The sequence below is a fragment of the Suncus etruscus genome, chromosome X, assembly GCF_024139225.1.
Source record: "Suncus etruscus isolate mSunEtr1 chromosome X, mSunEtr1.pri.cur, whole genome shotgun sequence".
Classification (NCBI taxonomy): domain Eukaryota; kingdom Metazoa; phylum Chordata; class Mammalia; order Eulipotyphla; family Soricidae; genus Suncus; species Suncus etruscus.
The window spans coordinates 124987396-125002932 of NC_064868.1; the positions used below are offsets into that span (position 1 = coordinate 124987396).

Genomic DNA, 15537 nt, shown 5'->3' on the forward strand with positions numbered 1-15537 from the left:
GTTGGTTCAAAACCCAGTGTCCCATATGGTCCCCCGTGCCTGCCAGGAGCTATTTCTGAGCAGACAGCCAGGAGTAACCCCTGAGCAACGCTGGGTGTGGCCCAAAAAAATAAAAAAAAAAGAAAGAAAAAGATAAATCTGAAGACTCAACTATCATCATTCACCTATATAGCCTTTCTAATAAGAGTGGCAATGTTGATATTGTTCAAATTAACCAAATCAACCATGAAATGAACACCCTGTAAGACTCAAGACGATATGAGAGAAGTAATTAGAAAACTTCAAGCAAAAGTATCAGGACTAAAAACTTGTTAGGTTTACTTCTTAATAACTTTGCTTTCTTTATTCCCGAAACAAATGTATTACTAGCAGTTATGTCAACAAAGTGATACATTTTCTTTAAATAAATAATTTTTAAAAATAAAATAAAAACATGGCAGGTGAAATGAAAACCTCACTGGAAAGGCTTACCAACAGAGTAGCATCTGTTAAGGACAGAATCAGTGAGCTGAAAGATCAGCTTCATAAAACATCCATTCAAAGGAAGAAATTGGAGAAGAGTCTAATAAATGAACAAAAGATGGGAAACGGGGCCAGAGCTATAGCACAGATGTAGGGTGTCTGCCTTGCATGCGGCCAAAGCAGGATTGACCCAGGTTTGATTCCCAGCATCTCATATGGTCCCCTGAGACTGCCAGGAGCGATTTCTGTGTGCAGAGCCAGGAGTAACTCCTGAGTGCTGCTGGGTGTGACCCCAAAACAACAACAAAAAGAAGATGGAGACTATCCTCAAAATAAGAGAACAGACAACAATAAACTTTACAGTAAGTTCAATGTAACATAATAATTATTTGTGTCCCAGGGAAGCAGGAAGAAAACCCCTACATACAAGCAACAATCAAAGGCATCATTGCTAGAGTGAAGAGTGCTTGCACCCACTTCATGGGTGCCAATGAGAACTGGCTAAAAAGTACAAAGCAAAAACATCCCAAGTCACATCACATAGTCACAATGATGAAAATGACATTGATAGAATACTGAAAGTTAGATACTGAAAAGACAGAATATTGTAAGCAGCAAGAGTTAAGAAGGAAATTATATAAAATCAAGCATCATTAAGATTTATAGCATATTTATCAGAAGCAACCCTCCAGTCCTGAAGTCAGTGATGTGATACACTGAAAAAAGTCAATTAAATGTATGCCTCACCAAGAATATATTATCCAGCCAGATTTTCATTCAGGGTTGAAGGAAGAATACACAATTGCATGAATATACAATAACTAAGGAAATTTACAGACCTGAAATTGGAACAGATAAGAGCTGAAAACTTTCTCAATCAATAGAGAACTCACAATCCTAAGCATTGATGCACATAGTGAGAGGCCATAAAATACTGAAAACAATTATTAATTTAAAAAATGAAGGAAGATTTTGATAGCAAAATAGTAGAAATTGAAGACTTCAACACAGCCTTATAACTCTCTATATAATAACAAGGATAAAACCGAAAAGGTAAATGCATTATTTAAAGGAAGAAATAGTAGAAATGGGCTTCATATATATATATATATATATATATATGTGTGTGTGTGTGTGTGTGTGTGTGTGTGTGTGTGTGTGTGTGTTGCTCTTTATTCCTCAAAAGTCAAATCAACATTTTTCTCCAGTGCAAAATAGATATTGAAGAAAGACCAGGTGCTAGATTACAATATATACCCCCATAAAATCAAGAGTATAGAAATTGCATCAGCTTTCTTTTGAGAATGTGATTTGTTTAAAATGGAAGTCAACCAGAAAATGGAATACAGAAAAACTTAAACACATGGAAATTAAACAATTCAGTACAAAACTACCAGTGGATAAAAGGAACTCAGAGAGGAAATCAAAAGTTTCCTTGAAACAACCAAGTATGAAGGCATGAGCTACCATATCATACGGGACACCAAAAAAAAGTATTAAGAAAAAAGAATGGGACTGCATAAATAACTTAACTGCACAACTTATAAAACTAAAAATAAAAAGACAAACCAAATAATGTAAAGCAAGCAGAAACATAAAATTATAAAACTTAGATCAACAAATATGTTTATTGCAGCAAAAATAAACAACAACAAATGTAGCTGTTTCTTGGTGGGAGTGAACAGCCACTTGAAGCCAAGAGTGGAGAATGGGACACAGAGACATGAGAGGCCCTCTACAGAATTTCAATGTTAAAGCTCATTTATTGCAGGTGGGGACTCAGAAACATAAACGATGGGAGACACGAGATTACCGATGTATGGGAAGGGTAGGGAGAAGTAAAGGGTTATTAGTTGTTGCCAACAAGTCAGATGGTGTCTTTCTGACATGCAGTGTTCCATATCAGCTTATGTGGCTCAGGGAAAGCAGGATGTATGCCCATCTGAGGCTTCAGCAAGACCCTGTCCTGTATTTACCCATGAGCACATTACACTTTTTTGGTTACAAGTCAGAGTTGAACAAAGCATTGAAGCTTCAAGTGTGGGGAGAATGAGGCTCCTATCTATGATCTGTGAGCATTCGGGCTCTTTCCCTTTATTTAGCAAGTTTGAAGTCCAGTACAGCTTCATGAACTCATTGATGATGCAGAGTACTTTCCCAATAATTTCGAAAATTCACAATAATTCAAGTTCTCATACGTGACCAGGATGTAGTGAGGAGGTTTTGGAATGTCTTGCTAAGATTATGACTTGACAGGGAGTCTAGTAAGGGTCAGTTCCTCATTCCTCCAGCTCAGTGTCTGCATGAAGGAGCCCATTCCCACACGGGGACTCTCAGAGCCATTTCAGGATCATAATCCATGTCCATACAGCTACCTGGGCTTGGCCACCTTTAGGGCCAGCCCAGTGTCGGGCATCTAGAGGCTGTCTTAGATTGCCTTGGGCTTGACACAATCAAGAACATTAAGCCAGACACTCCCCAGATCCTGCCAAATATCCCCCTTTTATTTATAAGATCAAATAGGGCTGGTAATCAAGGAGGAGTTCATAATGCTGGATGATAAATTGATGCACCATAACATGGGGACTTCGCTCTTTAACTGGTCTTAACAAATGATAACAGGCATGAGGCTAGCATGAGCAGGAATCAATTACTATATGGGGTGAGAACTCCTGGGGGGCAGGGCTAGTCTTTCCAAAAAGGGTCCTGAGCAATCTAGGTATATGCTTTGAGTTTCTCCCACAGATTGTGCATTTTATCCAAGCCACGTTCCATGACCCCTGACTCATTTACATAATAACAACAACACTGCTCCCCCAAGAATATGCAGGCCCCCCTTATCTGAAGTTATTAAGTCCAGGACATACCTAATTTGAAGAACCAACGGGGCAAGGAAGGTGATATGCCTCTGGAGGGCTGCCATTGTGGAGGTGGAGACCCCACTAAATTCCTAGAGATGGAATGCACTCTTGGTGCTCTGAGCCAGGGATCCTCTGGCCAGCCCACCAGTAGTGTGAATTGAGACACAGTAGCAGCGAGGAAGCATGTCTGTCCTATCTTCTAACCCCGGTTAAAGATTGTACTAGTTGGGGCCGGGCGGTGGCGCTAAAGGCAAGGTGTCTGCCTTGCCAGCGCTAGCCTAGGACGGACCGCGGTTCGATCCCCCGGTGTCCCATATGGTCCCCCAAAGCCAGGAGCGACTTCTGAGCGCATAGCCAGGAGTAATCCCTGAGCGTCACTGGGTGTGGCCCAAAAACCAAAAAAAAAAAAAAAAAGATTGTACTAGTTATGGAACTGGAGTGATAGCACAGTGGTAGAGTGTTTGCCTTGCACACGGCCAACCTGACGGACCAGGGTTTAACCCCCAGCATCCCATATGGTCTTCTGAGCTTGCCAGGAGCGATTCCTGAGTGCAGAGCCAGGAATAACCACTGTGTGCCACAGAAGTAGTCCAAAGCATATATATAAATATATATACACATATATATTAATATATATGTTTTGTAGATGTTTCTATACAGCTACATATATATACATATAAATTCCAGCAGTACTCTGAAGACCATGTTATGTTGAAAATAAAACTCGTTTCTCTATCCAAAGTAAGTTATCCAGTATAATGAATGTATGTGTGGCAAAAAAATTAGTAGCTAGGATCTTGCCTCAAGGGGTTTCTGTTTTCTTCAGCACAGTTTGACAGAGATGTGTCTGGGATGCTTAACGACACTCTACACTGGTCTAACATATTTTCCCCCTTAAGTGAATAGTTTGTGTAGCTATAGATTAGAAGGGAGCCAATTTTTAACAGTAGCTTTTCACATTTAAGAATTTGTAGGCTTTGCATTGCTAATGTTGATGAAGCTTGAGGCCAACTCTGACATGCAAATTCAAAATAATTCTGCCTTTTGGCTTTACTGATGGTAAATTCAAAGTGTAAATAATTTAGAATATATAATTTGAGATACATTCAATTTCTAAATGATTTCCTGGCCTCTAGGGTCCCATGTATTGGGCATTGATGCAGTTGCATTAATGAATGCTATAAATGATATATTCACCTATGCTATAGGTGATTCTACCTGTATTGGCTCATTTGAATAACTTACAAACACGTTCAAAATGACAAGCACAAATAGAAATATAGTGGTTGGTGTTTTACCAGTATTAATTTGGATCAGTGATTTTCCCAACTCTTGTGTAATCTTTATTCATCTCCTGGTGAGCAGTGATGATGTATGGGTCTTTTTTCACCACATTCTTAGATCTTAAAGGTCTGTTTGGGCATCTTTTTCTGTGAAAGTATAAGCATACCCCCTCTCCCAAACCTTCACCCATCTTTTTCTCCATTCTCTTCTTTTTTAAAAACCAAATATGTTTTCAATATTCTGAATTTTACCACTAGCCTTTCCTGGTGTTTTTCAGTCACATACATTTTAAACAATAGATAGCTTGATTATTTTTTGTAACACCTTGATATCCTGTAATATACAAAATTCCAATACTTTAACATGAATACTGTAACATAAATCTAAATAATATAAGCACAATTTCCTTAGACTTATTTAAACAAAGAACACTAGAACATTTGGCAAATATAACTTTAAAATATACTTATAACAATCGATCTTCTAATCAACTGGCTTCACTTTCTTGCATAGAATACACATCTACATTTTTTTATTTATGAAGACAAAGATGCAAAGAAAGAGAATAAGGTGAAGTGACAGTGGGAAGACAATCACCCATAAACAGAATTCTCAAAAGAAATCCCCTTGCTGACACCTTAATTTTAAATTTTCTGCCAAAAATCATTAAGTAAAACGAAACAAAATCCCATGCACAATTACTTAGTCCCTCAAATCCCCAGACTGTAGTACATTATAACATTTCTTAGCATTACACAAAGCAACCCAAAGCCACAAAATTTATGTAACTCCTTTCACATTAAAGGCTACAGTATTGTTGACACAGTTGATCATAATACATTATTTCATTAAGGATGAGTCAAAGGATCACAGCAAAAACGGTGTTAGAGTGGCAGTTGTTTGCATAGGCCCAGAAAAATATAGGGGACATGGAAAAGAAAAGCCTTGGCTTAACCACCACCCAAGTTGGTAGCCTAGAAACCATCGCCATTGCTCTTAGAAGGAAAACTTGAAACTTGCCTCTGTAATTTTGAAAACAAGTTGCTAGGCAATCTTATACCCAGCTGGAAAAAGTACTTAATAAATAAATACTTGAATAAAAATAATTAAAACAGTTCTATAGATTTAGAATATCTTTTAGATATTTACAACCAAGCATCATTATATTTGGAAAATTTTGACTAAGTTTACTATGATTCATTAATAATCTCATACTTATAGGTAAAGCTATCTTAGGGCCAACATTGATACCCAGTGATAAAACTGGCCTGAAACTAAGTCGCCTTAACATTATTTATGTGAATTGTCACCTTAACAATATTTATGCAAATTGGGCAAACCAATTAAAATGTAACTTGAAAAGCTAATTACATAATATTAAAACTAGAAGTATCCCATATAATTTAAAACCATTGTCCCAAAATGAACAGATGGTATTAAATCAAAATAAAAAACAACTGCACTGCAAAAAATAAATAAATGAGTGGGGCCAGAGCAATAGCCCAGCAGTAGGGCATTTTCCTTGCATGCAGCTGACCCAGGACAGACTTGGGTTCTATCCCCAGCGTCCCATATGTTCCCTCAAGCCAGAAGCAATTTCTGAGTGCATAGCCAGGAGTAACCCCTTAGTGCCACTGGGTGTGACCAAATAATTAAACAAACAAAGATTAGAATAGAATGACAAATCATGACAGGTGTGGGTTTTAGAAGCATACCCAAAACCTCAGAAAGCAATGTAGGAGTTTGCGAAAATCAGAGTGGATGGCACTGACCCTGGTTTTACTCACCTATCATAAACCATGTTATTCTGAAGTGGTAAACTAATGTAGCTTCAGGATAACCCTTCTCCCTCCATACCAAAGAACCCAAACTTGGCTTCATACTCAATTCACCCAAAGTCAGCTTAAAAACTCCCAACCACATAGACTAATAGAATTTTAGCCCTAGTTCTAAACACCACATTATTTCCTTTAAAATCCATTAAAGTACCTACTCTGACAAGAAGTAATAGATCTCTAATTTTTGAGAAAGCAGCAAGTTCAGTCCATATCACACACTCCTGGAACCAATGTAAGAATCTCTATACAAATACATAATAACATCAAGTTGCAATTGAATAACTTTTACAGGGAAAGTAGAGAACACTAATGATGAATTTCTCTCATAAGACCTCATGGAAGTAAACAGATGTTGTCAGAGAAGTGAAAAGACTCACCTCCAAAGTACAACAGGTACAATAGGAAGGCAGTACAGAACCATACCACTTGTAGTCAATGAAGATAGCCCTAAAGAGTGAAACAGTAAAAACTACCTATATTCTCTCTGAAAAGAACTTGAGATGGGAAGTATTGAGAATATTTAACAGGCTCAAAGAAATAGTGGAACTGATAGCCAATAAAATACAAGCAGTTATGAGATCAAAGATGAGAATACTACAAGCATAAATGGCAGAACAATACTTTTGGTAGGTATAATGAAAAACTCAATTGGAAGACTAAGCAGCAGAGTATCAGTAGCTAATGATAGGAACAGTGACCTTAAAATAAGGTCTGTAAAACCTCCAGAAAACATTAGAAAACAAAACTCAAAATAGAGAAGGATATCAAAGGAATTCAAATTGAAAAAGAGAAAGTCAAACTATCTCCATTTGCTGGTGACATAATAATATATATATATGACCACAAAAATATAATACATATAGTCCACAAAAATCTCCTAGAAACAATAAACTAATATAGTAAAGTGGCCGGCTAAAAAGTCAATATACAAAAGACAGCTGCTATCATTTATGCAAATAATGATTCTAGAGAAAATAAGATCAAAGAATCTGTCCCATTTAAAATAGTATCCAAATCTATCAAGTACCTAGGAATCAGTCTCAAGAAAACTTCAAACACTTCAAAAACAAATTGAAGTGGAAGAATATTTCATGTTCATGTTTTGGAAGAATAAATAGCATCAAAATGGCCATCTTACTATACCGATTCTATATTCATCTACTATATAGATTCAGTGCATTCCTATTCAAATTTAGACAACATTCTTCAAGGATTTAGAAGAATAAATTATAAAGTTTATGTGGAATCATAAAAGACCTAGGATTGCCAAATCAATATTAAAAAACAAGAAACTAGGATGCATCTCATTAGCTATTTTGGAGCTCTACTACAAAGTCATAGTGATCAAAACAGCATTGTATTGTAAGAAAAGACATACTGTCCCATTTAAAACACAGTCCAAAACTATAATGTACTTAGGAATCAAACTCACAAGAGAGGTGAGAGAACTATACAAAGCTTAACTCCACAAAACCTAAAAATCCCATACAAAAATGGGGAGAGATATGAACAGATACGTCTTTGAGGGAGACCAACAGATAGCCAACAGGCAGATGAAAAATGGCAATAATTATTTATCATTAGGGAAATCTAAATCAAGGCAATGATAAGATATCATATTCCACCAGTAATAATGGCACATATCAAAAATAAGGGGAACAATCTCTATTGGTGGGAATGTGGTGAGAAAGGAGCTCTCCTTCACTGCTGATAGGAATGCTGCCTGCTCCAACTCATAAGGAAAACGGTATGGAGGGATATCAATAAACTCAAAATTAAGCAGCCATACAACCCAGAAATCCTCTTTTTGGTGTCCATCCCTAGGATAGAAAAAACTTCATCCAAAAGGGTGTATGTATATCATTATTCATTGCAGAACTCAGTACAATATCTGAGACAGGCATCAATATAGCTAACCAACAACAGAAGAGTGGATGAATAAGATGTGCACGTACATATAATGGAATACTACATACTACATATAATAATATAATATAATGGAATACTACATAAGGAGTGATGCATTCATGTAATTTGCAGCAACATAGATGGTATTGGAAGATATATTAAATGAAGTAGCCATAAGAAGGATAAATCCAGAAAGATATAATTACATGTGGTATTTGAATAACTGCATGAAGAAATGCAATGATCTAAATGGGAGTTGTCTCAAACACCCTTGGCCCCAGAGTATAATGAGGATAAGGAAACTGAGGAGAAGATAAACTCAAATATAAAATGAGAAGGGCCAGGGAGCAAGCAATCTCAGGTGCATTGGTGGAGAAAAAAATAGGACAGAACTAAATATTCAAGCCAAATACATCAACAATGGAATCAACAGATCAAAACTCTAACAATCTAAACTTTAAGGTAGGCCTGTTATACTGGTAGGCTGGGGTCCAAAGTGATGGACGGAATACACTCTGGAAATATGGTGGAGAAAGGTCAACATTCATAATGGGATTGACCCTGATTCATTATATGTCTGAAACCCAACTATGAAGGACTTTGTAAATAATAATGGCTTCTATATAATATAATTTTAAAATATAATTTAAAAATATATTTTTAAAAAGATAACTTTTGTTTGAATTCAAGAGAAACAATATAAAAAGCCTTAAGATTTTTAGAGGTCTAAAAGGCAAAACAATACAAGTGACAAAAACATTGTTAAAAAGTTCCCAGAATTGAAAAAGCATGCACATAGGTCCAAAATGACTGAAGGGTACGAGCTAAAAGAGATCTAAATAAATACTCCAAGATGCAGTATAAACATAATATATATTTATATATTTTTTATGTATAGATAGAAAAGTATCTATATTTGTATCTGCCTAAATACATTCTATTCTCCTATGCACATGACACCATCTCCAAGATAGACCACATGCTGGTCCAAAAAGCATTTTCTCACAAAATCAAGAAGATAGCTTTTGTACCAATTTTCTTCCAGATTGAGATACACTTAAAATAGAAATTAATCAAAAAGAAATTGAGAAATAACCAAAACACCTAGAAATTAAGCAGCTCAGCGCTGAACAACCTGTTGTTAAAAGTGAAGGTTAAAGAAGACATCAAAAGATTCCTGAAAGCAAGCAATAATTTGGATGTGAGCTACCAGAAATTGTGAGACACAGAAAAAGTGAAGATGAAGGAAATTTTAGAAGCATTAATCAGAAAAAAAGAAAGGGTGCATGTAAATAACTTGACTAGCTTAAGAAACTGGAAAAAGGCAAAAATGGGCTTAAGGCAATCAGGAGGGAAAAATAAAACTCAGAGCAGGAACTAGTGAACCAAATCCAAAACAGAATTTAAAAAGCCGAAACAAAGATTTGGTTTGAAAAGAATAAATAAGAGTTCTTTGAAAAAAATAATAAACTAGAGAAACCACTAGCAAGGCTCACAAAGAATGAGAGAGAACCTTAATAAACCAAATTGTAAATGAAAATTAATTCACAACAAATACTACAGAATTCTAAAGATCATTAGATATTATTTTGAAAATGAGTATGCCATAGAATGAGAGGACCTAGAAGTAATGAATATATTTCCAGGACTGCTATGACTTCCATGACTGAACTAAGAATATATGAACCACATAAAAGATTTAACATCATCAAATAAATCTAAATGGTAATCAAAATGATTCCAAAACTCAAAGCCCAGTCCCAGATGGATTCATTGGAGAGTTCTTTTAAACTTTTTCAAAGGCATACCACCAATCCTTATTAGATATTTTTATAAATTAAAAAAACAGAAACACTCACAAGCAAACATAAAGCCAACATCAAAAGTAGAGAAACACCAAAATAACACCAAAAAAAAGAGAATTACAGAGATGCATATATGATAAATATACTGTAAATGTAAAGATCCTCAACAAAATACTTCAAATGTATCGAGCATATTATTTAAAACAGGGGTCTCAAACTCAATTTACCTGGGGGGCACAGGAGGCAAAGTCAAGGTGAGGCAGGCCGCATAAGGGATTTCACAAAAAGTCCTCAAAAGTCATTATGAACAGTTTCAATTACTTCTTCTGAACATGAATAGATCATTGAGTGAAGATCATGAACAGTTCTTCTAAACATGGCATCCTTTGCCCATTCCTTGCTGCCAGAGACTTGACAGTGCTTCTTCTCACAAATCTGAACCACATTTGGCTTTAGAGAGGAAGCAGTTGAGACCCTCAGTATGACTTAAGACGATCATCATAAAGTATAGACCTGTAATTTGACTTATTGAAGTTCAATGTGGAGAATAACTTTTCAAACAAATATATGCTTCCAAAAAGGCACATGGTGTTCTTGAACATTCGGGAAAGCTCAGGGAAGCTGGGGAGGCAATTCTCTCAAAATTGCCCATGCATGTCTGCTTTTCCACTAATCTCCCAAACTTGGCTTTGAGATCAGAGTTGCATTGCAGGTCAATGAGCTCCATTTGAAGCACAGGAGGGGCATATTGCACATAAAAGGAAAAGGGGTCCACAAAAATTTGGAAAGTGGCTCTGTACTTTTTGAAGTCTGCAAATCTGTGATCAAATTCCTTCTCTAGCACAAAAATAGCATCAACATATTTCTCACCACTGAATGGTATGCCTGCATCCACAAGTTCCTTCGTGCTGGGAAATGGCAAAGGTGTGTCTGAGAGAGATGGGATTTCCATAACACAAGTTTTGTGGAGAATGCTCTCAGAGTTGTCATAGGCAGCACTGATAAGCTACCCCGGGCCTTGTAACATCTTGTTTAGTACATTCAGCTTATGTGTGATGTCAACAAGAAAAGCTAAGTCCATGAGCCATTTGTGATCACTCAACTCAGAAACAGCATTCCCATCCTTCTCCATGAAGGCTTTCACTTCTTCTCTCAACTCAAAACATCTTTTCAGGATATTTCCCCTGCTGAGCCAACGTACCTCGATGAAATAGAGCACATCTCCATATTCTGACTCCATTTCCTTTAAAATAGCATGGAATCTCCTGTGCTTTAAGCCCCTGGATCTGATTTGGTTGATGGATTTCACAACAACAGACATCACATTGTCACACGGCAGGCATTTACTGCAAAAGGCCTGCTGATGGATAATGCAGTGAAGAGCAATGGCCTACTCTACACTCTCCTCTTCAAGTTTTTTTTTGAACAAGTGCCACCAGTCCATTTTTCCTCCCTGTCATCAATGACGCTCCATCGGTCATTATTCCAACAAACCTCTTCCATGGCAAACCTGCATTCTCAATGGCATCACACAGATGCCGAAATATCTCATTAGCGGTGGTTTCGCCATGCATTGGAATTATTGTGAGCAGCTCATCTGTCAATTCAAAATTGCAATCAACACCACGGATATAAATTTTGAGCTGCACAGTGTCTATTATATCTGTGCCCTCGTCAAGACCAACTGAGTATGCATCAAAGCATTTGGCTGATAAATGTCACTTGACATGTCAGAAAAGCTCTCTGCCACAGTGTTGGCAGAAAGGCTGATTTTGCTAAACTGACCTTTCTTTTCTGGACAGATAATACTTGCAGCCTGTAACATGCATTTTTAACAAACTCTCCTTCTGTGAATGGTTTCCCTGCCTTAGCAATCATCTCACTAACCATGGAACTAGCTTAGACTGATGCAACATTCTCTTTGGTTGTTTTCTTGAAGCAACCTTGTTGCCTCATTAGACATGCTTTAAGACTTACAACCCACTTGGCTCTCTCATTTCCTTGATATTTTGCACATTCCTCAGCATGTTTAGTTGAATAATGGCATTTCAAGTTGTATTCCTTGTGCACTGCAACTTTCTCTGAGCAAATAAGACATGTGGGGATGCCCCTGTGCTCAACAAAGAAATACTGCATCTCCCACTTTTCCTGAAATTGTCTGTGCTCATCATCAATCTTTCTCTTCACTGCAGGCTTTGATGAAGTCATGATGAAGGTATGACAAAATTTAATTCTGTAATAAACTTCTCTCCCTTTTCTCCTTTAGGCCTCTGATAATGCAAGGGACAGCAGGCAGGAGCAGCGGAAATGATGTCTGCACTACGTGCAAAGTATTCGCGATTATTCACTTACCAAATATTCGCAATAAAAAATCACATTAGTAAGAAAAAATCGCAAAAAATCGCATTAAACATTTGCATACCCCAAACGGAACTGCTCGGGGTATGCATATGTTTAATGCGATTTTTTTCTTACTAGTGCGATTTTTATTGTGATTATTCGGTAAGCGAGTAATCGCGAATACTGTGATGTTTGAAGGCCGGCCATGGGTCACAAAATGTTGTTACGGAGTCCCCAAAAGGCCTGCAGGCCGAGAGTTTGAGACCCCTTGTTTAAACCGTCATATTCTAAAGGTGTTCTATATCCGGGTCATCAGCTATGTTATTGCTGTCGTCACTAAAGCTGCTTTATCCCATTGTGGCCAGGATTCTGGACTCAGGTCTCCACTGCTCTCCGAGGGGAGTGAGTCTTTTTGAGACTTGGCCTTCAACCCCACATCGCTGGCTTGGAGGGGCAAAGAAGATGAGGGGGCCAAGGCTTCCTGGAGGGCCACTTGATCTCTGGATTTTCAGGAGTTTGTAGTTGATGTTGAGTCTAAGTTGAGGCTGAAAGGTGTGGAGCTTAAAGAAGAGTGAAAGATGAAGATTTTCCAATACCTTTAGTAGAAGATGATAGTATTGAAGCAGACATATTAGCTATAACTGGACCAGGGAGCCAACCTGCTTCACTAGAAGTTAATGAAAATAAAGTCAGAAAGAAACACATAGCCCCAGATATCAACCTGACACTGGATTCTAATGATGGCTATGTGTTGTCAGATGACCTGAAAGAAAATGGGAAAATTGACCTGGATGGCTGGGACACCCCATCTGAGAATAACAATGTGTTTGAAAGAGAAGATGATCTTCCCAAACCTAAAACTACTGAAGTTATTAGAAACAGGTCAATTACTGAATACACAGCAACAGATGAAAAAGAAGATGGATGATGCTGTCTTGGGATCTGGAACCCCTTCTTCCCCTGCTCTTTGCATGCACAGTCTCCACTCCCTGCCTTCTGCTCTTTACCTCATGTGGCTTTTCACCTACCACTACTGGACGACTACAGTCTAGAAAAAATGCATGGCCTCTGAGTAAGTTAGTGTGTCTGTTTTCTTCCCAAGCGTACTGACCTGGAATGAAAATGGCTATTCTGAATCAAAGAGGAGGCTGCTGGCAGCCAATCTCGCTACCATGCTCTTCTCTGGGTAAAAGTGTAACAATAGGGGGCCGGGCGGTGGCGCTAGAGGTAAGGTGCCTGCCTTGCCAGCGCTAGCCTAGGACGGACCGCGGTTCGATCCCCCGGTGTCCCATATGGTCCCCCAAGCCAGGAGCGACTTCTGAGCACATAGCCAGGAGTAACCCCTGAGCGTCACCGGGTGTGGCCCAAAAACCAAAAAAAAAAAGTGTAACAATAGCATAGATGTGCATATATTATTTAAAATTAATGTTTTTCTTTGAAGGGTAGGAGTCAACAAGTGGCTCCAATATATTATACAGTAACTATATTCTTAATTTACTGTGAAATATGCATATTTATTTTCATAAAGGCTTAACCAGGTGACATTCCCACCAACAATAAATATGAGTTTCTTTTTCACTGCAATCCCTCCAACACTAAATTTTTCCAGACTTTGTGATATATACCATTCTTACAGGCATGAAATCAAAGTTGTTGAGCTGTGTATTTCTCTAATTATAAGTGAAGATGAACAATGTTCATAATTTTGTGGTTTATTCATATGTCTTCTTTGAGGATGTGTCTGTTCATCTCTTTGTCCTATGTATTAATGGGATTATTGGATTTTTTGTGAGTTTAGTGAGTGCTTTATAGATCTTGCCTATCAACTCTGTATGGGACTATTAAATATTTTCTCTCATATATTAGGGTGTATTTTTGTTAGAGCTTGAGTTTCCTTCACTGTTCAGACACTTTTTAATTTGAAGTAATCCATTAGTTTGTTTGTGTTTGTGTTGTCTTTTCCTCATTTCTTCTGTGATCTATTTCCTGAAGAGTTTTGATAATATTTGTGTTTATTGTACTTTGTGTATTCTAGCATAATCTTGTAATCCTTGATCCACTTTGAGTTTACTTTTGTGAAGGATGTAAGATATGATTTTTATCTCAATTTTACATGGAACTATCCAATTTCCCCAATACCATTCGCTGTAATATTTTCTTTACTTCATATTAAATATGCAACACCTTTGCCATAGAGTAACTATAGGGACTTAACTCAGGACTCTCAATTCTGTCCTATTGGTCTGAAACTTTGTAAGATTTTGCCACTAGGGAGGGAGTTAGTGATAGTACAGCTCTCAAACAAATTAACTTGAAGGGGCCAAGAGTATAAGTGTACATAGCTCACAATGTACTGATACTATCTACCTCATAAGAAACAACTGCTCTTGCCTAGCTGTTTAGCCAACGTGGCTAATAAGAAAGTTAATTTTCATATAAAAACTGGAATCATTGACTATGACTTTATTAGACTATATGAAAATAAGAATACTTTTTCAGGGCAGATAATGTAGAATGGCACTGTGAGAGAATGATATCAAGATTATTTTACATATTGAAAATCAGGGGGGCCTGAAGCTAAAATCAGTGATGCCAATGATCTTAGGAATAGAATGGTTGCTGCTTGCACTGATCCTCATAGTGGTTCCCAGGTGACTCATGTAAAAAGGGGAAGAGAGAGGCACCAGTCCGTATTCGGAAGAGAATCTACCATTTTCTCCCTTATTACTTTTGACACCAAGGTGGTGAGTGGGTAGATCTAGAACTGATGAAGTCTGACGTGAGCCCCTGAATGGCATACCAAGTCCTGCCAGCCTCATGAGGGAGCCTTCAAACAGCACCTGACATCCACTTGCTATACCCATTAAGGGACTAAACCCCACCACCCTTAGTTATTTTCTCGGGGAGCTTTAGACTCAGAGTGAAGTGAAGAATTTCTCTTTGTAGAAAAAGGCAAGTCTTCAGCCTTACCCAAGCCTTTCAGTTCTTCCTCTTCCCTCACAGAAAGTAATTTCCAGAGAAAACTAGCAGAGAAGTAAA

At 37.6% G+C, this 15537-nt stretch overlaps 1 pseudogene; it reads left to right on the forward strand.

Annotated features, from left to right (window-relative positions):
• Nucleotides 1-12703: 12703 nt before the first annotated feature.
• On the forward strand, nt 12704-13426 carry LOC125999049 (BCL2/adenovirus E1B 19 kDa protein-interacting protein 2-like; annotated as a pseudogene).
• Nucleotides 13427-15537: the final 2111 nt, after the last annotated feature.